At 37.4% G+C, this 25734-nt stretch overlaps 1 protein-coding gene across 22 annotated transcripts in view; it reads right to left on the bottom strand.

Annotated features, from left to right (window-relative positions):
- Nucleotides 1–25734, bottom strand: part of PLD5 (phospholipase D family member 5) — a 317558-nt gene that overhangs the window by 267285 nt on the left and 24539 nt on the right. For 13 of the 22 annotated variants that reach the window (XM_066993942.1, XM_066993946.1, XM_066993949.1 and 10 more), the window contains exon 3: nt 8138–8202. The exons of the other annotated variants lie outside the window; for them this stretch is intronic. The gene's annotated coding sequence lies outside the window, so the exon portion shown is untranslated. The remainder of the gene's footprint in view (nt 1–8137; nt 8203–25734) is intronic. 22 annotated transcript variants of the gene reach the window in all.

The following is a 25734-nucleotide window of genomic DNA, read 5'->3' as shown; positions in this document are numbered from 1 at the left end:
ACAAGCCAACTCCTGCTTAAATTCTGTCTTTCAGAGGCAATTTTTACACCCACAACTCTGCTCTTGCTGCACAGACAGTCAAGGATACATAGAAAGAGAGAAATTATCAGTAGCAGTTGGCCATCCCAAAATCAGGTGCTAACTTGACAATAAGTGAGTCTAATTTGAAATTCCATGGAAAACCAGCGATGACAAAAACAACTACTGCTGTAATGTGCTTTCAGAAAAAAAGTAGCTTTCACTCACTGTTAGGAGCCTGACTTCAGAACCAGAATAGAAATCAGTGCCAACAGCTCACACCACGTTCCTCAGCCAAGTGGTAGGAGAGAAGTGTTCAATGGCTGCATGTCCCAGCTGACCAACAGAGAGCAACATGCAGGGAGTGTGACCACTCCAAATGGCCACTCAGGCAGGCAGCCGTGCCTCTGTACGAGATGTATCAGGAAGGCATCCATAAGTCCACTCTAACTGTGGATTAATCTGTAGATATGTGCCTTCAAACAAAGACTAAATTGTGCCTTCAGATTTTTAAGTATTTCTTCTCTACTTCATCCTACTGTTCTTCACCATGAAACAGATCTTTCTGAGTACATGTTCCAAGCACTGAACCATTCAGAAAATGAAGGTGGTAGAAATGAGTATCATCTGTGTATTTCTGGCACCTAAGTCCTGATCATCTCAACAATTTACCTAAAGCATAGTGCTTATTAAAAAGATTAGAAGAACCAGGATTCTACTACAAGTTAGGAGTCCTGTTTTGCATTACCACTTTCCAGCTGTCACTCTTTGCAGAATGAGTCAGAACACTTTACACTCCTAGACTCCTTCTATTTCTCTCAAATGTGAGAACAGTATTTCATGGTCAATGCTGAATGTGCAGTGGTTCCCAGGACTTGCGAGTGTGGATATCTGTCTGTGGAGCACTGAAAGGACGAAATCATTCATCAGTGCTACTAAGTTCCACAGCCTGGCTTGTATCCACATTCCTCACCCAAGTTTGAGATTTCAGTCCAATACTTGAGCAGAAACACAATTTCTATTAACATAGAAAACGATATAGCCAGTGATTTAGTTCTGTACACAAAAAAATCTATACTGACTGTAGGCAAATATTTTTCAATATAGTATCTATAATATATTGCTGGTAAGAAAAAGCAAAAGACATGAAAGAATCATGCAACCCTTGGCCATGATAACGCTTGACTGCAGGCTAAGGAAATCCTCACACTAAAAGTCTCCACAAGCTTAAAAGTCTTATTGTGAATATCCTATATATCCCATGGAATAAATGCTTTTCCAGTAGCCCAGAAATATTGGCTTTATGTGCAATCAAAGACCACTGTTTTTGTTTGTTTGTTTGTTTTTTCTATTTATTGTCAATGTTTGCTTGCTCACAATGATAAGAGAGCAGAACACACTGTCGTAGTTGTTATTTGAAATTCTGGTTTAGGACAGGAACACATTAAAGTAAAGCCAGAAAAAGTTACTTGTTTTTCTATTTCTATTTGTATAAATCTCTTTCTGTCTGGGATTTTAGCTAACCTCTGTTTCTTACAATTTCCCAAAGTAGACAAAACATCAATCATGAAAAGTGAGCACCTGGTATGAAAGCAGTTTAAGACAAGCCATACTTCAGAGGACTAGCAGATAATAGCTATCATAAATTAAACTAAGTAAGGAAAACTTTGTCTTGTTTGCTTATACTGTAGACAGAGACTAGATACTAGATACTAGACAGAGAGCTAGAGGATCTGTGCTGAAATATATATATATATATATATTTGAAAATAGATTGCCTCCCCTTTTTAAAAGGTCATCTATGGGAATTAATGTCCACTACGGCAAAGAACTCAAACAAAGATAGATTCTAAGGAGCTGCTTTGCAGATTACTTTTTTACATACTGGAATTATCATAACACTTAGAAAAGCTGAATCCTGCTACTGAGATAAAATGAAATTGTCTAGCGGTCTCAAGGGAGGAGATTTCTTTGCAATCAATCTGACAATGGTAGTAGCTACCTATTATTCCAAACATAATAAAATGATTATGGAACTCCTTTACCGAGGATTTCTGTCAGCCACTCATGGTTCTTGAAGATCCCACAAAAATTATAAGTAGATGCATGGCTGCTAACTCCAGGGATTTGCACCATATTAACTGGTCCAGATTAATTTCTGTGGAGAACATGAATAGAGTCCACTCTGCATAAAGAGACCAGAATTTGTAACTCTGTAGGTAAAGCTGTCAATTATCCTTAACCGAGTTAGAAACATGAACCAGCAGAATAACAGGTAGGTGACTAGAGCTGCAGATATGCTAGATATGAATTCTGTGAGGTGCCTATTTGTATCTCCAAGTTCCAAAACCTCTTTAATAAGCTGGTTCATAGCCTCTTTGAAACAAAGTTGAAATATTGCCAAAAATTCAGCTATTACTTTCAAACTTTTACTTAAATAAACTAGCCTGGTTTTCACAAGGTCCAACAGAAAAATAATGAAAATTTCCAGGCAAAAACAAAAAGCAAGCAATAAAACATGTTATCACAATTCACAGTTCATTTTCACATTCTAATATAAACGGGTTTCATATATATATATTTATATATATATTACTTGTGTAGTCATAGATGTAACACACCTGTATAAAGCACTTATACTGATGAATGTTCTTTAGAACCACTATGATGGTAAGAGCAAGAGCTGGGCTGTTAGCACCTCAACACTCTGAGTGCTCTTTTTTATGTGTTGAACCCTCATGTGAACAACTGTGTAACTACATAACTATCATAAGATCTTTCCAAGGAAAAAGAGATGCACAAGAAACAACAGAAATCTCACAAGCTGAAAGCTGATCACTCTAATCCAGCTGCCAAGATTTTCAATGCATATAGTTTAGTTAAAGCTAAAACTCTGCAGTGTAAAATTTGTCCAAGATGAATTCAAAGGCTAATGCATTTTTATTTGTTTATTTCCAAGAGTTATGTGGATATTTAATTCCGGAACACTTACTAACAAATAGGAGATACATTCTAAATTTTGAATGTAAAGTCATAGTAAAACTTTTAAAAGTTGCTTAGCTTACAAATACTAGCAAACTTATCTCTGGCATCTACATTTAACAGTGTTTAGTAAATCACTGAACAATTTATGGACAAGCTCTTGGGTGACTTAAGACAGAGGCATCGCAAAAATTTACAAAAAAATGCAATGAAATTTACAAAATAATAAAGCTTTATCACCATAAACACATTTCAGCTATTTATCTTGGTACTTTCTTGATCCAGTCAGGAGTTACAGAAAGATAGCTTATTAGCAACTTAACTATGTGAAATGGCACAAGGGGCAGTGGAAACAAGACGCTACGCAACAATAAAACAAGCTCTTTGCATTCTTGATAGGCAGACATGGCTCTATGTTACCACCACAGCAAAAGGGCAGAACTATTGCAATCTCAAAATAAGTTATTTCTATTCACTTCTTTCTGCAGCTAACACTGATATAGAAATATTTCAGTAAGCTGCTTGTTTCAAAATGAGGAATTGACTCTCTTGGAGAAAGTAGATAAGGTGAAAAAATAGATTTGTCAATATTTTTCAGAATCCTTAGTAAAAGTAGTAAAAGTTACCTACTTCTAGAGAGATCAGTTTCAAATTAGAAAGGATTTAGAATTATGTAATTATAGGACACAATAGTCCAAATAGTAATTTTTTTAATTACGTCTGTGAAGACTCTGGTATCTGAGGTTGTAATGATTGTCTGATATATCAAAAAGCTTTTTCAAATAAGGTTCCCTTCAGAAACAGCTCGTTTGAGCTCCATTCAGAAATTTCTTCATTTCTAGGACCTTTTTCCCAGTCCTCTGCTTCAGGGAGTTCTTGGAAGACCTCCCTATAGAAAAAGGGATTTTAATTCTTCTCTTCTTACAAACAAAGCAGAATTTGGGGGAAATCTGGGGGGTTGAAACTAAGTGATCTTTAGGGTCCCTTCTAGCCCAAACCATTTGATTATTCTATGATCTTATTTTTAACATATGTTGGTCTTCTAAGAGCTTCTTAGAGCTTCTAAGAATGAAAAACCAGTTGGGAAATCAGTTTTCCAGAAAATTCTACTTCCTAATCATGAAGACAAAGGGTTACTAGAATGATTGGATGGGAAGCCATAGTGTGTCTTTCATTCAATACTTTTAAGAATAGGTACGACAAAAATCTGTCCACAATGAAATAGCGATCAGACCCTAGTATGTCAGGTTGGAAGACTGTTTATATAAATTCTAACGGTCTCTGCCAGCCTAGTTTTTTTCCTAATTCTATGTACTTAGCGCTCACTTTTAACTATGAAAAAAAAATATGGTGTCATATTTAAAGTTCTTGTCTTTACATGAAAGGTGTTAAGGCATTAGTGTGAACCGATCATGTACAAGAAATTGCAAGATATTTTGTTTGCAGTTGTTTTGGGATGGTAAGAAGTGTGGAGAGACTTCAGTAAAATCTGAATATAGAATTCAAATTTCATATTTAAAATTCTAGTTAGCCATTTACAAATCAAAAATAAATAAATAAATAAGTCCTATATGCCCTTCATTCAAACCTTGTTTTGCTTTCATCTTTTGACTGTCACAGTGATGTAAGCAGTTGCAAAGGTAACATGACTTCAAAAAGAAAGTTCTGACATAAAATTGCTGCTAAAACAGAGACAAAAGAAAAAGTCTGACGGAAACTGAAACTGGGAAACAGAATGCTTAAGCGTGGCTGAATACCTCATATGGGAGGCAGCCTGAAGATACCACTCCATTGGTAACAATCAAATAAGAAACATACATTGCTAGAGCAAGGGAGGGCTGATTTACTGCCTGGAAAAAAGGGGGAGGGGGGGGGAGGATCAATGCAAGCACTTGTTGCTACCTAAGTGGTGGTGTCGATGATATAGAAAAGTCCCAGTTTTTACCCCAAAACGAGCTTCTCTCTCCAAGAAACTTCCCAGGCTGCATGTACTCCTTCCTTCCTTTCCTCCTTCTTCTTTGTTCCTATTCCACTTTAAACAGGCTGAATCTTCACTGAAACATTGGGTTAACTCTGTGACTTGATGATGTCAACAACTAAACTCTGTAACACTCCACGCACAGTGATGTGGATCAACTTTGAACTGCAATTCTGTACATTACTTTATTCTTCTTTTGGGCCCATTCCTGGGGGTGGTAGTTTTCTTTTGATAATATATATATATATATGTATATATTGGACCTGTTTGGTGGTCTGTTTTCTTTTTCTAATTGTTAGGGAGTTTGTTGTTTCAGTAACTGTGATTATCCACAGAACACTTAGTCACTTTTTATTCACTGTACAGAGAATCAGGGGGTCAGGTGTGGGGAAGGAAGAAAGAAGGGTAAAAGAGTCAGGAGTAAGGGCACGTCTAGCGGGCAGGACACACAGCGGGATAGGGTTGTGGCACAAAGATGAAATGGGAAGAGTAACTTTTCTTCTTTGGATATGGGGGAACCCCTAAAGAAACACACGCTCCAGTTTGAGTGAGGCCTAACCAAGGCATGGAGCAGCTGGCTTCCCAGAGCAGAACAGATGCAAAGGCCTGTCCTGCCAATGACAGAGGTTGCAGACACAACAAAAATGTATGAATGGTGTCAAATAGTGAATTTCAAGCAAAATGCACAAAATGTAACAATGTGCATTTTTGCAAATCAAGGTAGACAGAGCTAATCCTTCCTGCACAAATTACAATTTACTTAGGAGTAAGATATACGCATTTTGAAAACAGGGACTAATGAGAGAACAGGAGGACATTCACAACTAAAGAACCCGTTCTCCATCTGCATATAGCCTTTAAAAGCTTATTTCTACAGGGTAAAGGCATCATCTTTCTGAAGAAGTGAAATTTAATTTTATATCCAAGAGATCTTGAAGAATGATTACACAAAGAATCAAACAGAATTCCAGACATATGCATGGTGTCAACCTTCTGGAGTTGGCAAAGCTGGGTTGACCTGTCATGCTTCTTACCATATTTGAGATTCTGCCACACAGGCTTATCATCAAAAGAGGCATTTTGCATATATCCCCAAAATCCATGGACAAGAAGTGTGCTAACTGGTCTATAAGTCTTTTAAATTGTAATTGAACTGTCTAGTGTAATGAATGAAGCACAGAATAATGTGAATTCTCTTTGTGTTTGTTTATTCAGCCTGTCAGCCTGGTTTTGGTTCACTTAGTGTTAAAGAATTGTTTACAGGCAAATTTCTCTATTAATGCCCATATAGTTTCTTTCTAGTTTAACTTTTGAATGCTTAGCACTCCTTCAGGCACAAGACTCATTACAGTGCTAGACTAATAACTGAAGGGGTTTTCTTTCTGTCATTGTTCTATCTAAATAAATAGCTGGAATAATTCTAGAATGCTATGTATTAGATTAATGACAGTCATCTATGAATGATTTTTTTCCTTACAGTAACTTAACATTTTCAGTAAGTTTCAGGACGAAACATCAGTCAAGTGCCCCCCAAATCTGCTTTGAACAACAATCTCACCAACTTCTTCAATACCTGAGGAAAAGAATGTTGTTTTTTCTTTTATTCCAAAGCATTCACTCAAAATGTTTTTCTGATAAATTAATATTTGACTGTGCTGTTTATTCAGTTTAAATACATGACAAATTCAGCCATAAGTAAATAACTGTAAACAAATATTTTGCAATTAAACATATGCAGGCACATGTATGTTTACTAAAGATATTTCTGGAGACCCAATTTGTCCTACATAAACAGAGATTCCACTATAACTCAAGTATACGGCCACTTTATCCTTTGAACATGAACCAAATCTCACCACGGTCAAGAGGAAGCTTCTGTGGCCTTTCAGTCATTCTCCTGAACTTTAATTGTGTTTGTAGAGATTCATTTGGGGCTTACAGGGATAGAAATCTATCACTCCTGCTCTATAACACACATGTCCCTAGAGCAGTACAAATTTTCTGCACATTCACAGTTCTGGTCTTCCAGACAATATAATATCATCTGGCAGTATTTACGTACAGAAATAAAAGAGTGAAGTTGGTTTTATTGCACAAACACCCTTATTAAGAAGCCTAAAAATGGACCAAGATTGTTCCAGTAGCTCCATACTTGCAAGAATTCAGTTAGGGATTCTGCTTTGTAGCAATTTAAAAAATGTATACCTAAGGTTAAAAAAAAAAAGGGGGGGTGGGGTGGGGAATAGACGTAAGCAACCACCCAGAATATCCTTTGTTTTAAAAAGCCTATGAAATGATTTATTATTGTTTTTGACAAGCTTTAGTTAAAAAGCATTGGATGTAAAACATACCTACCTGCCTATATATCTATCTGTATTTTTATCTGTAAGTTGGTTCTAGATTACACTTCAAATCAATGAATGGATTTCTAAACAGGAGATCTGGATCCCCACTTTCCATCATTTCTAATGAAATAAGGCATCTGGATGATGAAGTCTTAATCCTCTACAGAAACAATCAAATGATTCTTTCTGACAGAATGGATTATAAGGCCAATGAATAAAGTTTTTTCCTCTGAATTTTGGAAGAAATTTTTCCCTATGGATTGCCATATCAAGTAGGACAGCATCCAGGAATGTTTGGAGTTTATCAGACTGTGTGAGGTTCAGGTTATTCATGGTCTTTTTAAAATATGCAATGAAGGTCAAGGGGAGATAGGAGCCCATTTTTTTCTAAAGCATTCCATCTCTCACCCTCACTAAGCAGAGCTGCAGAATTTCAGATTTCTCTCTCTGTTCATGGACAGGCATAAAATAAGAAAGTTCAGCCCTGACACAGATGTGTCATTTCATCAAAGTTCCACAAGAAGAAAGATCTTATAGAGGGAGTAAGTGGATTCCAAGCTGGCCAAATAAATCCAAAATTCACATGGTTGCTCCAGATGGAGCAAGTTTAACATGAAGAAGGTTGGGTGCCAACTTCACAGACAAATACAATGTACTTATCTCTCAGGAGACATCAGGGTGCAGTCAAAATGCGTCCAATAAAGAGGTATTAAATGACACCCTCTTTATCCCAGGACAGAAAAGATCTTTCATTTGATAATTCCTTTTGGTCAGAAGAAACCAACAGAATACATGGATATCTTAGACAACGTACCGAGTTTCAAGCTTTATAGGAAGAGTGCCTGTGGTTCACAATGGTCAAGGAGCACGTCTTGAAACCTGCCGGTTCCACAGAAAACATAGAAGGAATATAAAAAGAGTAAAATAATAATAATAACAATAATAGTAACAATAATAATAATAATAATTAATGATAATAAAAATACCCCCTAAGAAACATAAATAAATTTTAAAGTTCCTTAAATAAGAAAGAAGACAGAAGCTGCAGAAGAGTAGGCCATTGCTTGTAAGCCAGAGGAAATGCTCAAAATTATCTAAAAGACTGTAAGGAGCTGGAGGCTTCAGAGCTGTACCCTGACTTTTTATACCATGTTTACTTCACAGAAATGAAGTAAAACATGAATAAGGTCCTATAGGTACTACTAAAGCTGGAAATTTATATGAATGTTTGTATACTTACGCTATGAACAAGATAAATGAAACCACTTGAAGAAAAGAAATGTTTATACCTGAGAAGGATGTTGAGAAAACAGCTGGACTGGAGAATGTTCATCTACTCTTAAAACATCTGTGATTAACAGGTCATGGTGAAACTTGGATGTCAAATTCCAAGAACGTTTCACACTAATCACTTGTTACTGACACCATTACCACTGACTACAGGGAAGTAGCAGGATTAGTAATTCAGTATGGTGATGAATGATATACAGCCAGTGATGACACCTCTGCGTAGTACACAGACCCAATTCTTGGTTTTGCAAGACCAGAAACACTACTCGATATAATTGGCAAAAAGTTTAAAAGGAAGGAGGACAATAAGCTCAGAAGGGAACATGAGTGAGCCAGTTGAAATATGCTCAAGAGTCTGCAACTAGAGTTGTTAACAAAGAAGCTGGAGACCAAAGGGTATATTGCCTTATTCTTAACAAAATACATAATGTCCTACAATTGAACTCTGAAAAAAATAATTAAGCTCTGAGTTCTTCTATGACTACAGTTGCCAACACATTTGGTTCCTGGCATATATTACAAGGCAAGCTTGGGGGGGAATCTGCACAGCCCCCTCTTAGTACTTTTAGAAACATGGCCTGGATAACAATGGCTGGTAAGGTAAGAGTGTGAGTGTAAACAGTATATATATATACTATATACATATACTATACATATTATATATGTGTAACACCCAAATCTGTCTGTTCTGAGCTGACGTTTCTCCCCAGACATGTAGCACTGATGAGGAAATTCACAATTACAAAGTTTACTTAAAACGACCATCAGCCCGATTAAACAGCAATAAGGGGATTACCAGGATAACATTAAGAAATGGAGGAGTCAGATTGAAAAGAATTACAAAAGAAGTATGACTAATTGTAGAAGCGGGGAAAGAGACATGCAAACAAAGCAGTCAAAACATGGCTTGACTGTGAATCCCATCCCAACCTTCAGTACAGGCATGAGCACGCTGGAGTTCATGTGCCAAAACTGAATACAAAAAAGGGATTTTTTTCTGAGATTTATTTTTCTGAGTGTTTAGAAATCACCACCTGTTTTGTCAAAGTCTGCAAGGTAGTATCTAGAGTTTGAAACAAAACCTGAAATAAAGCACAACGTTGGAGAAGAAATACTGTTCTGTTATGATTGTTCTTGCTCTGACATTCCCTCAGAAGGAAGCTCATAGCACAGTTTGATGGAACGAAAAACTCAGAGCAGGAGGTAGGTTTTCTGTCAAACAAATACAGAGGCTGTATATTTTGGACACATTTTTCCCTCTTTCTTTTTCCTTTTGGGAGAGCTCTGGTTCTTCTGACTCCATTCTTAGAATATTCACGTCAGAGGCATCTGACCTTTTTCTCAAGGTGAAGCAACCCAGTTTTCCCTCTTGTTCCTGTCCCAGGGGAATAAATGAGGTCAGCATCTCACTGGAAATGGGCTTTAGAGTTTGCAGAATATTTCCTCTGTTTAACAGACATTATAGAAAATTATTAAACAGAAAGATTAGATGAGATATGACTTCCTTTGTTGCAGATTTCTCTTCTTGTTTTCTCATGGAACACAATCACTTCTAAAAATAAACTTCTGAGTTGCAATTTGTTTTCCTGATCCTACAAACAGATGTCTGAGATGAGTTTTCAGATGTCGTCTGACAAGGTTAGTGAGATTATCCAAAGGGATAAGGAACTGCCCATGACTATTCACCTGCAAGTCTTGGATCTGTATTTGGAAAGAGCTGAAACCAAACAGGGAAAAAGATAGCACTAAAGGTTTGCTCCATTTGCTGCCTGTCTCTCAACAACAACATGGTAAACTGTGCTAAGCACCTTCCAATTCTACTGATACAGAGGGGAACCATAAATGAAAATCTATGAAAGCTTGTTTAAAATTAGGGAGGGTAAAAAAAAAAAAAAACATACCTGAAAATCACAACAAGCTGACTATCAAAGGTGTTATGATTAGACTTGCATAACATGCATCCACAAATCTTTTTTTTTTTTTTTTGTCTCATTCACACTGCAGACTGACTGGTTGAGAAGCAGAGTTGGACACTTACTGCTTGTATTACTCCCTTACACTGCTCTTATTTCTCCCCTATTCCACAATTCAAAACAAAAAAATAAATTCATAATGAAGTATTCAGCCATTATCATTGATTTTACTTCTTGATTGCAAAACATGTTGCTGAAGAAAATTTTTGAGCATCCATGTCAAGGTAACCTAAACAAACAGGTCAAGAAATACAGAAGCAGGGCTTGGGATGTTAAAATTTTTCAAAAGAAAAATGCATTTTAAATTAACATCAGAATGCCTTGTTTAAGGTTATGGTTTGTAACAATGTATCAATGAGCATTACTACTTCAAATGACAGTAATTCTAATAAACTTTTTATTCTTTCAGAGAATGAGGTGTTTTCTCAATAATAAATGGAATGGCCCCATGGGGATAGATATGCTTGCTAATTGAGATTTCTTTAAGCTGAACAACCACCCTCAGCATGGGAGGATTCACCTGACTGAGGAAGCAATTTGTAAGTGTGCAGAATGAATCACAACAAACAGAAAAGAAATAATGGGGGACGGTAGATGCTAGAATTTGGGTCCCATCAGCATAAATACTTAGATGACAAAAATCCTCTTAGCAAAAGGAGAGACTAAGTTTATGAAATGTATCTGTTTATGATAACAGGAACAGATACATCCTTCAAATCCCATAACAAATGTAGTATCTATTCACATCAGAACATTAAAAAAAAAAAAAGAGAGAGAAAAAAAAGTACAAGCATACAGAAGCTATAGTACACAAAGAGGTCAGTCCTGGGGAAAGAAGTTTGCTGTGAGGATAGCAATGTTAATGGGACAATAAAATAATCCTTCATAATGTATCACTTGGCAAAAGGAGGTGACAGCAGCATATATATTCAAGGGAAGACAGCAAGATTAACAGATACAGTCAGCAAAGGAGAATAAAGGGAAAGGTCAGAACAAAGTAAGATTCTGAGTCAGGCCATTCACAAGGGCAACTCATTGCCAATTCTACTTTTTTTAAAATTAGGACTGAAACCCCTAGTACCCAGCTGCCAGCATAGCATTGTCCTCTGCTGCGTGGGACCACAGGGCAGGGCCGCAGTCTGCAGCAGCCTCTGTGCAGCCACCTGGAGCCCCAGTGGGGGGAGTGTAAAGTGAGAGGAGTCTAAGGGATCTCTGCAAAATTGCCAAGCCCACAGACTGTATGGTATGAGCCACAAATGCAAAATCTATCACTTGTTTCATTGTGACAGGACCTTGCTGATGTGCCCAGAAAAAGAAAACTTCCATCAACAGTGTCTCAGTTTTTCCTGGGAGAGCAGGGAACCCCTGTCTTAAATCTCCCCACTACTGGATCAGCAGATTCAAACTGAGGGGAGTGGAAGAAACATCAGCCTCATCTCATCACACACGAGCATTCAGAGGCCTTTCCACTGAGTTGTTCTTACAGCCCTTTCACCTGGAAAACCTATGTTCAGTGAAACTCAGGTTCCACCACAGAGAGCACAACCAAGACAGACTCTTAAAGGTAATAGAAGAGATCAGTGCACAGTGCTATACATGTATTTCTTTGTCCTACATTGTATCACCAACTGCATCTCTGTTAGGTTCATTCTTAGCTGCTGGGAGTCAGAGTGGGTTGAAATGCCACCCTCTCCATCTGGTTACTGAGAAGGGAAATAAGCTATTACACAGCACAGGGGCTCACTGCCTGCCACAGCCAAGCATGATCTCTAAGAATAAAACTAGCTACAGGAAGAAATCTAAAAGCAGCACAGGCAAAGCTGGTCAAAAGATGGCAAAGAAATGAGTTAGAAAGCAAGAGCAGGGAATAGGTGAAAGAAAAGTTAGTGAAATGAGAATGAAATTGTAATGTTTGAAGGAAATAAGTTTGGAAAATAGAACTGACAATGGTTAATTCAATCCTTCATCCACAGGCTTCCCTAATCCTTCCTGCCACTGCTTCATGCCCTCACAGACCTACTGTCCGGTATTTACAGCTAGTAATGCTAATAAACAAACACAAATATTGTTCATGCATTTGTAGTGAGAAACAACTCTGGTATTGCCCAGCTCATGGTATAACAAAAAAGGGACCAGCATGCCTACAAATAGGATTCTGAGGAAATACTGTATCAGTGTGCCATTTGATTCAAACTCAGGACAGTATTTCATGCAGTAGTGATCAAAAAAATACATATTTTTCAGACTGCACTATACATTTATTTTCCACTGTTGGTCAGATAACAGCACACACACAAAAAAACAAACAAACAAACAAACAAAAAACACTGATCTGAGCAGTGGGCTGGTTTTGTAAAAAGTGCCCTCATGGGGCTCGAATAGCAGATTCACTGAAGCTGAACACAGTTCCACCACTGGAAGAGGAGAGGCCTATCTGTCTTCCTGCTCTCCTCTGGGCATACAGCTATTTGTAGGCACATCCATTTAATGAATAAACAAAACATTACTGAATGGAACCTAGAGAGAGGGTCAGGCTGAGGAAAGCGGGGCGGGGGGGGGAGGGAACAGAGATATTGTCACAGAGATATGCTAAAGGTCATGATCTTATATTTCAGCTTTGTATTCCTAACATTCATATGGGATATCTACAATATTCATTCAACTCCCTCATCTGTCTGAATCAGAAAGCTGTGAGATGATGGAATGTGCCCTGAATTAAAAGAAGTAAAACTTTAACGCGGGTGTTCTCCCTCACACACACAAACACTAAATATTTTACATAATCACTTATTCTGGGGCAAAATAAATGCTACAAGATGCACATGCATCAGACTTGTTTTCAAATAAATTGCACTCGTGGTATAATTTTTATTCTTATGCAAAACAAAAAACTGTCAAGAACTTGAATTTTTTTACACAATGAAGCCAGCATCTGCTAATCTCAAGAAAGCAAGTAAATCATCATAAGGAATGAATACAAATTACAACAGAGATAAAGAGAACAACTTGTGTGAGCTGTGTCTACATCAGCACCAGTTTTATACCAAGGATTTTTCAAAGGACAGCTAAATAAAGCAAGGCAATCTCAAAAAAAAAAAAAAAAAGACAGTAGAAAACAAACAATCACAATAAAATGAGGCACAAAATGTGAAGTTTGTTATACACCAAACAGTGAGATCTATTTACCAACCACAAAGCCCAGTAGTCATCAATTACCTGACAAAATTTCAAGCTGGATTCAGAGAAGAGTAAATAAATAAAACATCAACAACAAACCTGTGCCTTTTGCAGGTTTTGAGCCTTATGCTTCTCTCTTTCTAAGTGGACCAAACTATTGTCCAGAAACAGAACATTCTGTTCTCATTCTAGATTTTAAGTCTGTAAGAAAAGAAGCCCCATAAACACTCTCTCAATCTTCTTAGTGAGAGTCCCAGCAAATGTCTTTTTTTCATACGGAATTTTGAGTTCTGTGAAAACCACATCCTATATTATGACCATTTAGGCTGTGTAGCTCAGCTGCTTTAACAATGAGTGCAATGTAAATGCTGTCCAAACTTATCCTGGGCTCCTAACTTTCCCACTTCTTGTTCTACCAGAAATATTGAAGCTGCTTCCTTTTTCACACTACTTTTTCCAATATAATCAGAATGAGAAGAACAACAGTGTATCAAAAGGAAATATAAGATTATATTTAAAGGCAAGTATTAACCTGAGCACTGGAATCAAGAATGCAGGGTTCTGATGTATTTCTCTTTCATGGCTGTATTTTCTGCTGTTTAAAAATGTTGAAGATCCAGTCAATTTTTCCTTGAAGTGGGAAAATTCAGAAAGTCTTTCCCCATGTAGAGGCTTTGTTGCAAAGCCCAAGTTAAAAACTCATGCTGAAGTTCTTGAATGCACTTTGAATGAAGATTTTGAATGCACTCATTAGCTTTCACTACTTAGCCACACATTCTAATAAAATGCTAACAAAATTAAATCTCATAAATAGAAACTACCACTGTTCTAATTGGTAGAAATTGTTAAATAATTTCAGAAGATCTAAGATGAGGACTGAAAGACTGGACAAATAGAAAGCACGATAATTTCTCTCTTGCTACTTTATGAAACCAATTTCAAAAAAGAACCCCAATTAAATGTTTCTTTAAAAAACAGATATTCACATTTGAGTCTATTCAAGGAAAAAAAAAAAAAAAGTGCCTTCAATAATTTGCTGTGACTCTGTTCCAACATTAGTTAAAGCAGCACACCTGCTCCTTGCTCCCAACAGTCAGACTACAACAACCACAGTGGAAGCCGGGTCAGCGAGCTCCAGCTGTGCCTGTTGATCAGTATAACCAGACTAAGTCAGAACCGCATTTGTTGCATGGTTTTCATACAAAGCAATACTGGGGAATCAGCTCAATATTTCACAGTTGGCAACAATATCAATAGGTTTGTATTTCACATCTATTACAGCAGCAACAAAAATGTTCAAATAATATAAATTCCTGAAATGGGATGAAAATTTCCCCTTGCAACCTATGACAGTTTCCTCTTTATCTTCTAATGGCATGGCAGTACCATTGTTTGTTTTTTTTTGTTGTTTTTTTTTTTGGTTGTTTTTTCTTTTTCACTGCAATAATGAAACTTGGCAAAGAAAACCTTCAACCTTCTCTGTGAAATTCTCACTGAGATAAGGCAGATCTGTGAACCTGAAATTCATTGGGCTGACTAGTGCAGGACATCTCTGCATACAGGCAGTTGAGAGGCTGTGAATACTTCACCACACAGGCAGACCAAATTGATATTTACTGTCTTCTGGTGGCAGAATAAAGTGCTCTGTGAAGCCTTTCTGCAAGTCATTTTCATTTTGTAGTGACTAACTGCTTCAAAATGTGTATATGGATTCCCCCTCTCCTCCTTTTTTTTGGTTTGTTAAACAGTACATTTTATCTATGCATGAAAAGTGTGTAGTTTTTAGAAATTCTCCACATGTGCTGTACGGAATTGTACTGTATTATATGGACTTATTTTTCTTAACTTCTTCCTGTGACCCTTCATAATTAGTTTACAGACCCCTACACGTTCATAAAAAACTACCTATCTGGAATATCGCGGACATTTTCAGAAAACGTATCAAATAATTTTTACAAAACCTATATTTTATAACTTTTTCTCTTCAGTCAGCAGTGACTGTCATAGCTCCAAGCATAAGCAGTAATCCCCATTTGCAAGTAGATGGCACATCATCACAGCATATTTATAAACAACACATACTTGAAACATATGTCTCAGACATGTAGTAAGAAGTCTGAGATCATTCGTTACTGAAAATTAACCATAGCTCAGTTTTATAAAGTTCAAAGATAATAAACATTTTAACAGCACTAGCAGTTACTAGTAGAGTAGTTATGCTGATATACTTTGTATACTAAGCACTACAGCACTTCAATTTTACAAATGACACAAATCAAACAGTTTCATAAATAAGGTTTTTATAACCCACCCATTCTTATTAAATCTCAAATAAGCAGAGATAATCTGTTATCTGGCAGCTCTAATAAACACTGTCCTTGTGGTCTAGTTTGGACCAACTCCTATTTTGGGGGGGCACCAATTAGGTCATTTAAAACCTTCACTGTATAACATATTTTGGGGTAACTCCAACATTGTGTGCATTAAAAATGAAAATATCTGTGCCACAGACTACAAGGAAGTGTCATTGGATAAGTAACCTCTCATTTTTTCACTGAATTTTAAACGTCCTTCTGCTTCTGGAACATACCCTACTAAAATAATTTCCAGATCTGAAATTATATATTATATATTTTATATTTGTTATATATATATTATTATTATTGTATATATATAATATAAATTATATATTCCATCACCAAGAAATACATATACAGAAGTAAGAACACTTCTGTCCTTAACTTCCTCTCTCCCCCTGTGTCCTGTTAGGTCTTTTTGCCACTTGGAGCATATGGAAGAGCTTACAGAGAGTTGCTTGTTCATTTTGAATTCTTAGGTCCTTTCAGAGACATGGTTTAGCTGCACTATGTGCTTTATTGTGTCAGAACTTTCTTCTAACCTAACTCACTTTTAATGTACGGATATGTATTCTGGAATGGGAGTAGCTGAGCAGTTTCCCTTGGGCTTCTGTTTTATTGACTAACTGTTCTTACAAGTTTAAGTTTGAGAACCCCTATTTAGTTATACTGCCCATGATATGAAATAGTATCACAAGGCAGAAATTTGCTGTTCCCACTCGGAAGTTTATCTCTAGATTTTTTCCAGTAAATCAGTTTTATGATAAAGGAAAATGACACTACTGGTTTATTACCAACATCACTGATTAAAAAGGTGATTCTGCCTGTTTCTACTTTATTCTGTAGAACAGAGAACTATAACTCCTTCGTACCTGAGTTTGGTCTATCCTGAAATGGTGACACTGATGCTTACCATCTCAGTTCTTTCAGATCTGTTATTGAAATCCCTTCCGTAAAATGGGATTCTGGCTGTCACAAAATGAAACTCCATCTATCATTTCAAAAATGACCCTGACTTGGACTAGAAGATTTCTGTGCTCAAAAGTGACAGTACAAAAACACTCAAAGCTGAAAACAAGATTTACCAAATTTATGGCCAGGGCTTCAAAATCTGTTTGTTTCATCGCCACGCTTAAGTGCCTAATGAAACAGAACCAATGTTAATATATAGTCCCAAGGATAAGGGATAAGAGACAAAAAGAATCTTTATATGTATCTTGTGGTTTTTTTATTGTTGTTGTTGTTTTGTTTTTTTTTTTTTCCCTGCTGTTATATAGCTAAGCATCCTGACTACTCCATTAATTTCATTGAGGTATGTGTTTGCTTTCTCTCTGTCACCTCTTCCAATGTTTAATGTCAAATATGTTCTGATTCCATCACTGAGCAAAGTCCCCTGACTTCCTTTTAAATTGCAGGCAAGTCACAGCCCCTTCATTTAGGAGATAATGAGTGTCTGGGGCAGGGGCATTGGACAAGGTCAGTTCTAGCAGAGTTGGGAATAGAGCCCAGATTCTCACTATGACAGGCAAATGTTTTATCCTGTCAGTTTTGCCCAGCTAGCTCCCAGAAAGAATATCTCAGAATTCTGTGTTTGGGATGGATAAAATGGAGATATTCTAATGAATTCACTTCTAACCGGGAATAAAATTGGAAGCAAATAAATGAAGATGGTAATCTAGATTCCTGATAGTACTGAGTGGTTAACACACAATGGAAAGCAAGAGAAGTTAAGTGCCAAAATACTCCTAAAATATGGCTTCAGAGGGATTTAGACCAAAATTTGCTAACAGCTAGTGAATTTTAATATTCTATTCTGACATCATTTTCTTTACTTCAAAACAAAAATGTCAACAACAACAATAAAATCAGAATCCCAAAATCCTGGTCTCACTTAAAAAATAATAATAATAATAATAATTGTGTAACCCAGGAGTTTAAATACTGTGGTTATCCCTGGTGATCTGTAAGCTGCCTGAACTGGAGCATTTTACTTCTATTAACTGATGAAATAAATGAGCTGAAATTCAGGTTTTATAAACCTGCAATTTATGAGACTAAAAATTCTGAAGAAAAAAAAGTTTAAAAACAATCATACCAAGTAATATAAAAATAAGCAATCAATATACAATGGATCCCAGGTTTTACTACAAGAAAAATAATTAAAAAATACTGCACTTCAGGTATTAACAACATATGCAGTATGAAATACCTAATACAATGCAAGGTCCATTGTTGGGGGTTAATAAATATAAGTGTATTAAAAAGTCATCCGTCAGCAATGACAGTGAAGGAGAAAAGGTTGGCTGGGATAGTCAATCACAGCATGAATTGAGCCAGCCAGAATATGCACAGTTTAATGTAAATACGGGCTATCTCTGTCAAGGCCTTTCCAATAAACATCTGAAGTATTAATGGTATATAATATAAGATGTGGGTTTAAGCACATCTGTGTATAATTCTGGCTATCCTTACTCAAAGGAGATGAAATCAAAATGGAGGCTTGGAGGAAAGTCATTACGTTAAATCACAGGAATTAAAATTCTGTAAGGAAAGTCAGAAAGAGTTTGGGAATTAGGTTAGGTGTGGTGAGATCAAACATCGGTAAGAAAAGTTTTAGGATAAAGTGTGCAAGAAAAATTCCAGGTGGGTATTAGATAACAGCTAAACTACAAATTGGTAGCGTGCTAACTTCTCAGGGAAGGGGTGTAGATCAGAACACATCTACTGCCTAGGATCCTCTGTGGAAACAGAAAAAGAATAGGGAAAGGGACAACTTACCAGTCTGAAGATGGAAGCGAATCATTTTTGAAACAGTTTACACGATGAGGTAATCTACACTAGGACACACTGACCACCTGGGATCCTTTTCAGTCTTACATCTTAAGAAAAGACAGTTGTGTGACTGACGTTACCCAGAAAGATGTTTTGTCCCAGGCTTTCTGTATATTATTGCTCACCTCAGAAACACAAAGGACTTTATTTTCAAAACTTCTGAATATTTACGATAGCAGGAGAAGTAGAAGATACTCTGAAGTTTCTCAAGTTCCATAAACACAAGCAAAAATTTTCTCTCTGCTTTAAGTCATTATCTGTGCAGTGGAAATAATAACTCATTGTCTCAGAGATGTGTTGTAAAGCAATAATATTTGTTTGATATCTAGCTATGACTGATTAATTCAGATTGAAAATGCTATTCTTTAGCAGTGATAAACATGTATGTGACAAAGAAAATTTTAAATCAACGATTGCCAAGCAGGAAAGAAAATAAGAAGCAAAACCCAGCCAAATGAGAGGCTAAGCATTCTGATATGACTTTATAAGCAGAGGGATGACAAGACTCTCCCAGAGGACACAGAAGTCAGTGCAAACAAGCCTTGACCAGTGTGAATTGACTGGTAGCATAAACACCCAATGAAACATGTTCAAGAACATTCTTATGAGAATCACTTGCTCTGAACAGACTTGTTTTCCTTTGAGCCTCTGGGCCAAAGCAAACAGACAATTAAGATTGCTACCTTGATTTCCCCACTGAGAGTTAGATTAGTAAGTGTTTGCTAAAGGATTCAGAGGGAAACAACCACAAGGGGAGAAATTCAACTAATTTACCTGGTTTCCATCTTGTTTGTGTGAACAGTACAGTTTGTGAGGCTGCACATTTTACCCTTTTACCCAGAGAAAGAAAATATTCTCCATAGCTTTCCAAGGCTTAGAGAGACAGTAAGTTTTATTTTCAGGGTCTGCTTCTACTTCAGTTGATATCAGCATCCATTTGTTTTCTGACTTCGAAGAGGGTAAGTTAAGGAAAGAAAATAGAAGCAATCACAATTAAAAAAGAAGGATTTGTGTTGGGATGCTTCTCAGTGACATTAAGTGGCTGTGACTGTTTCCACACTAACCTCTTATTGCTGTCTTAAGTGGGGGTGTGCTAGGGTGATACTGCTGTAATTTGGTGATACTCAGTGTGCTTGTGTTCTGACACAGCCTCCAAGCAGCTAGGGTAGGCATTTGATAATCAGTCCTTCATACTGCCCAGGAGCAAGGAAAAATAAACTCCATACTTTCTGCTTTTGCTACCTGCTATTGTCTATACTTCCTTCCTAGCTTTGGAATTCTAACCTAATATCACGGAACCATAGAATCAACTAGGTTGGAAAAAATCTTCAAGATCATCAAGTCCAACCATCAACCTGACCTACTGAGTCCTATCACCAAACCATGTCCCTCAGTGACATATCCGCACATCTCTTGAATATCTCCAGGGATGGGAATTCCACCACTTCTCTGGGCAGCTCATTCCAATGCTTGACCACCTTCTCCATAAAGAAATTCTTTCTAATGTCCAACCTAAACCTCACCTAGAGCAACTTGACACTGCTTCCTCGCATGCTATCACTTATCACCTGAGAAAAGAGGCCAACACCGTCCCTGCTGGAACCTCCTTTCAGGCACTTGTAGAGAATGATGAAATCTCCCCTCAGCCTCTTGTTGGCCATGCTATTTCTGATGCTGACCAGGATACTATTTGGACTTACTGGCCACCTGGGCACACTGCTGGCTCAGGTTTGACCGGCTGTCAACCAGCATCCCCAGCTCTTTTTCTAATGGGCAACTTTCCATTTACTCTTCCACAAGCCTGTACCACTGCATGGGGTTGTTATGACCCAGGCGCAGGACCTGGCACTGAGCCTTGCTGAACGTCATGCGATTGGCCTAAGCCCATGGATCCGGCCTATCCAGATCCCTCTGCAGAGCCTTCCTACCCTACAGCAGATCAATACTCCCACCCAGCTTGGTATCATCTTTAAATTTACCGAGGGTGCACTCGATCCCCTCATCTAGATCACCAATAGAAATGTTAAACAAAACCGCTCCCAGTACTGAGCCCTGGAGAAAACCACTGGTGACTGGCCACCAGCTTATTGAACTCCATTCACTAGGACCCTCTGGCCAGCCAGCCAGTTCTTCATGGAGTTTCTCCAGGAGAATATTGTGGGAAACAATGACAAATGCTTTACTAAATTCCAGATAAACTACATCCACAGCCTTTCCCTCCTTTATGCAGTGGGTCATTTTGTCACAGGAGGAGATCTGGTTAGTCAGGCAGAACCTGCCCTTCATAAACCCATACTGGCTGCTTCAGATCACTCAATTGTTCTGTATGTGCCATGTGACGCCACTCAAGATGGGATAGAATAGAATAGTTCAGTTGGAAGAGACCTTCAAAGGTGATCCAGTCCAACTGCCTGACCTCTTCATGGTTAACCAAAAGTTAAAGCATATTAATGAAGCTGTAAGATGATCTGCTCCATAATTTTCCCTCGTATTGAGGTCAGACTGACAGGTCTCTAATTACCTGGATCCTCTTTCCTGCCCTTCTTGTAGATTGGAGTCACATTCACTAACCTCCAGTCAACTATGACTTCCCAACTTAGCTAGAACTGGTGATAAATTACTGAAAGTGGCTTAGCAAGCACTTCTGCCAGCTCCTTTAGTACCCTTGAATGAATCCTGTTCAGCCCCATAGACTTATGAAAATTCAAAACGGTTTCCCACTTCATTAAAGGGGCTTCATCTCACTCCTTGTCACCATCTTCTAATGCAGGTGGCTTGGTACCCTGACAACAGTTGGCCTTTCTAATAAAGACTGAGGCAAAAAAGCCATTAAATGTTTCAGCCTTATCCTCGTCTTCCGTCACTATGTTCTCCCCTCGCATCCAGTACAGGACGGAGATTCTCCTTAATCCTCCTTTTGCTGCTGATATATTTATAAAAGGACTTTTTATTGTCTTTTACTACTTTAACCAAACTGAGTTCCAGTTGGACTTTGTCCCTTCTATTTTCTCCCTGCACAGCTTGACAACAGCTCTTTAGCCCTCCTGAGTTGCCCGTCCCTGTCCCTTCTTCCAGAGTTCATAAACTCTTTGTTCCCTCCCGAGTTCCAGAAGAAGCTCTCTGTTCAGCCAGGCTAGTCTTCTCCCCCACCAGCTCAACTTTTGGCACACTGGGACAGCCTGCTCCTGCACCTTTAAGATTTTATTCTTGAAAAAGGTCCGGCCTTCCTGGACTCCTTTACCTTTACACAGGTTTTCTCTGGTTTCATACTAAAACCAGCCTCAATAGGAAGGCCTTTGTCTTGTTATTGTGGATCTTTTGAAACTGCAGATACAAAAATGAGAGGAGGTTGGGAACAGCAAACATTTTTAATCTGAAATCTAGATATGAGGAAATACTAATACAACTATGAAAGTTTACATTGAATAAATAATTAAAAGAAAGCATAACTATGAAAATGATGATAAACATGCAATGAAAGAAAAAAAAAATCAGTGTGGTAGAAAGAAGAATGCACCTAGGAGTAAAGGGGTTAGATAAGATAAAGAATTTTTAAGTATTCATGTCAGAAACTGATTTCTAATGTTCAGACAGGCAGTGTAAGTCTCCCAAAGGAAGGAGTAGAGTTTCACTGCATGAGTGTTTTAGCTGGAATATTAAATTAATTTTAAAATGTTCTTTCAAAACAACCCAGCAGATATACTCTATTTCTGCTACCCCCTTAGGGTAATGAACGCAACGGTATCATTTATTTCTTCTTGCACAATACATCCTGCGGATATACCAATGACATTTTTTTCTATTCACTGCATAAGGATATTAGATGACTTACATACTGAGACTGAACAATCTTTTATAGTGAAGGGCTGAAAAATAATAATGAGCGGGAAATAGAAACAAACCTGTCATATTAGGATTTTCTGCCGTCATATGCACAGCCCATTGCTAGTTTTTGGCAATGGAGAGTTGCAAACAGAACAAACCATTCCCAGCCGCTACCAAAGGGCTTTTAGCTTCACTAAGAAAACTCTGACTGCTGTCAGGTGGGCTCGTAGCACAAAAGCAGTAAAAGCACACCACTTAAATGCTTGGCTCTGCATTTCTGGTTCTAATCTACAAGTGGATGGTACAGTCCAGATAAAAGTAAACAATAACACAGAATAGATTATATTATCTTTAGCATGTATTTCAGGAACTCAAGTATTTTTAAAAAATTATGGCCCATTTTCTTAGTAATCTTTTAATAAACATGTTCATGCATAGGTCTGTAGCTCACCAGTCTTTCTGTGGACCAGGGGCAGAGCTTCCATATTATCACAAGGGATAACAAACTAACTCTGTTTGAAACACTGGCTTACAGCGCCTTTACGCTCTGCAGATACAGTTATTGAGACCCAGCTAAGACACTCTCCAGAGGATTTACTTAGTGACAATATGCACAACACAAGCATCTGCAATAGAATCAGCTGGGGAAGATGAGGAAGTTACACAGTCTCTTCCTAGGAAGCACATTATGTAACATTGCTTGTTTAACTGCAACCTTTATTCCCCTTTGTGAAAATAAATTACACAACAGATTTAAGACAGAATCCAGTGGATTTTGACGTGACACCAAATTTTCCAGTGTGCAGCCTCACGATGGATTAGTAGATTAGCTATATGCTTTAATGATTTCTATACTCAGTGAGGCTGAGGGTTCATTAAATGACTCTACAAATTAAGAAAAACTCCTGTTCCCTTACAGCATCAAGAGACCCTGTGGGCCATCTTCTCTAGTCTTAACCAAATCCATTTTGGAGAATAGGATTAGCTTGGTTAAAAGGAGAGACTTAAGGTTCTATTTAATTCATTTCTTTGAATACTAAGTAGACTTTCACTACCATGGTAGCTGCATTTCTGTGTCCCCTGTGTGGCATGAACATTCATATCCTGTGTTATTCACCTATGACTACTGAGACACAGACAGCCCCAAATCAATCTAAAATTCCTTTGGAAAGTTTTCTAGTGAATTTCATTCTTATAATTAAATTAAAGGACAAATTTTTCACTTATGTACTGAAAGATTAATAAAAATTTCACTCCAGGATTACAAAATAATGTTAATACCATGATCTACTTAAAATGTTCCTTTAATTATCACTTATTTAATACATCTGTTGAAAGAAACAATCATTAAAATAATTATTTTGAGTATTCCATTACTCATAAATTCTATTACTCAAAAGAGTCATGAGATAGCAGGTTCACTTACAGAAGGTTAATTAACTAAAATGGTCCTTTACAAAAGCATTTCCAACTCATGGACAGCTATTCAGAATGGAAATGTTTACTGTAAGATTTCATTTAATTATACCATACAGGAAAGGCAGATATGGATGGCAGCTTGTCACAGAAGACTGCTGTCCTATTATTTGTTTAGCTAATGCACTTAAAGAGAATTATCAGTGTAATTAAGGTACATACATAGCTTCCCATTACTACCTGATGATTGTCGAAACCTTAGATACCTTTCTCATCCTGTGTACTTCTAGGCATGGCATTCATGGCATTCGGTTATTTCTGCCACTTTTTGCATTAAACCCATTTTAGGCAGGACTTCAAGGGATTCATTTTACTTGCAGGTTTTCATGGAAAAACCTAATGATTAGGCAGCCCTTCTTCCATCACAGATTTTCCAACCTGTGCTAACAATGCTTATGCATCTGTAGCTATTATTATTAACCATTTCTATTTCCAGCTATTTTCTGTTCTGGCTGCCATCAGGAGATAAACTCAGGTGGAATGGGTAAGAGGATTAGTCATGAGATAAGAAGGCTTTTATCAGGATGCCAGCGGCTTCTGTCTGGTCAATGGCCCATGTAAAGTTTGCCTCAGCTGAGACTCCAGGAGGCAAACATTCTCTCTGCAAAAACAAAGCTACAATTCTTCTTAATTTGTCTCCTTACTTGTAAACTTTGGGGAGGATGAGTTTTAGAAGGACAAAAGCGTCAAGCAAACTTTCTTAAGTCCCCAAAGATTGAAGAAATGAGAAATTATGTGTGCAACTTTCAGGAAAACTTGCAATTCACTCACCACAACCTTTCTTTTTCTTTAGAATATTCACGAGTACTAATTGCGCTATTTATTTTGTATGTAATGTAGTTGAAAGTAGTTTGGATGTAGTTTTCAAAAACATATAAGTACACAAACTCTCTGTAGTAGTGATGATAAACCTAGCTGATAAACCATACAATCAACTATTTAAGCCTACTACAGATCAAAATGTAGATTTATGCATGTAACTGTGACTCTCAATGGTGATAACCAGGCAGCCTGCCCCAAGACTCTCAGTCAAAAGAAATCTTTTCATTTTTTTTTCTTTTTGAGTTATTCAAGTCATTATTCATGAGAAAGAGGGACAGTTATTTTAGTATACGAGCAGTCCACTCAGTCATATACACATTTGAATCCTAGAACAGAGAAGGAAATGAGTTCTTTGCTGGGGCTCAGTTTACACTGAAGGGGTAAATAGTTTCTCTTTGACAAACCAGAAATGGGACACTATTTGTCAAGGCGATCATTTATACTCTGCTGTGAACAAATTCAGAGCCAGCCACTGTTTATTAAAAGCTGAAAGTGTGCAATCCATCCCTGCTTGAACTAATGCTTGCCAAAGCTGCTGGGGGTTAATATATTATTTTTGTAGACAAGATATTTCTCTGCTGTTTGAATGAATTATTCTATCTGATGTGTTGTAGTAGAAGGGGACAAAAACAACTTAAGGAACATTTCTAGAAAATGAG

The sequence above is a fragment of the Anser cygnoides genome, chromosome 3 (assembly GCF_040182565.1).
Source record: "Anser cygnoides isolate HZ-2024a breed goose chromosome 3, Taihu_goose_T2T_genome, whole genome shotgun sequence".
Lineage (NCBI taxonomy): Eukaryota > Metazoa > Chordata > Aves > Anseriformes > Anatidae > Anser > Anser cygnoides.
Note: the sequence above shows the minus strand (reverse complement) of the source record. Positions and strands in the feature narration are given on the sequence as shown.